Below are 1,395 nucleotides of genomic sequence, written 5' to 3' on the forward strand. Positions count from 1 at the left end.
ACCCTAACAGAAGAGAGTGAACAGTGACCAAAGGAACCATTGTAGAGAAAAATACTCCCAGTGGATGAGAATGGACCACAACTAAATGGAAGATTTACTAGTCTACATGTTTAGGTAGGCTATACACATTTTTCTTAACATTTTGGAAGCCACAGCTATTCTGAGGGACATTTTTTTTTGTTAAGTTATTGACATGTCCATTTAGATTAATTCTAACAGAGAGAACAACTGTGTGTTTTTTTTCTTTACTAGAAAGCCTTCTGCTAATTAATAATCGTATAATCTTCCTAGCAGTTCAGACATTATATCTGCACATTAACAAAGAAAAGAATTAAACCAGTGCAAACAAAATAGCCATGGTTTCCAACAAGGAAACTGCTTTCACTTAATGGACTTCAACACAACCCTGCTAATCCCATCTTCTTCCGTTTCATATGTTTTCTAAATCTTAAGAAAGGGAAATTGTGATACGTTCCTCTTTCTTTAAAAACTCATAAATCTGCCCCTAGAGGCACTGTAGGTGTGGCTGCTGTGTCATATGAGCATCAGTAGGTGGCAGAGAGGAGAGAGGCTGACTTAGTGTACTGACCTATGAACATCAGAAGGATGTTCTTGAAAAAAAAAAAATATATATATATATATATGGGGTGGGGAACCAGAGACAACCACCAGTCTGGAAACAGAAGCCAATGGACTGACCACCTCATATATTTCTCAGGGCTAGATCCAGGGCTTTAAATTGGTCCACTCCAACATCTACCCAACTAGGAATTGGAGGATTGCATGAAGGGGCTGGTCCTAGAGATCCAAAACTATAGAATCTCTATGGCATGGTACAACAGGATATCTGAGAGGAGACCCAATGAGGTTCTAGTATTGATAGAGTAGCAGAAGCCAGAGACCTTGTAGTAGACCATTGAGTTGTTGCAATGATCATTTGCAAGCAAAGAAGTGTGGGGGAAAGCCGAGAGACACATTGTAACACACTACAGATTTCACAATGAGATTTTATTCTCTATTTGGGGGTGGCTTGCAAGGGTGGTGAACAAGTCTGAGGGGAGAAGGGATGAATGGAATTGGGGTTCATGCTGTGAAAGTCACAAAAAATAAAAAGTTTAAAATTTTTTTGTGTCACTAAGAACTAAAGCTAATTATGAGAAAGGGGTCCATCTTCAATGGTCTTCAAGCCAATTAATTTCAAACTAGCTATGTAACACAGCCACTGGAAGCCATTTACCTGGTGACTAAATTTACTCTTTGTCCAATCTAGATTCCGAAACCGTATATAGAGATCAGTCTTGGGCCCTGCTGAGATTCTTCCAACTAAACTGTGCTTTGGCAATGACATTGGCCTTCATTCAAAAGCTATTTGAAACTTACTGTTATATTTATTAT

The 1,395-nt window shown here is 38.7% G+C and overlaps 1 pseudogene; it reads left to right on the forward strand.

The window, feature by feature from the left end:
• Window positions 1–498: 498 nt before the first annotated feature.
• On the forward strand, window positions 499–619 carry LOC115031413 (small nucleolar RNA SNORA17; annotated as a pseudogene).
• The last annotated feature ends 776 nt before the right edge of the window (window positions 620–1,395 follow it).

Source organism: Mus caroli, unplaced genomic scaffold (assembly GCF_978045245.1).
Source record: "Mus caroli unplaced genomic scaffold, Mus_caroli_1 scaffold_7, whole genome shotgun sequence".
Classification (NCBI taxonomy): Eukaryota; Metazoa; Chordata; class Mammalia; order Rodentia; family Muridae; genus Mus; species Mus caroli.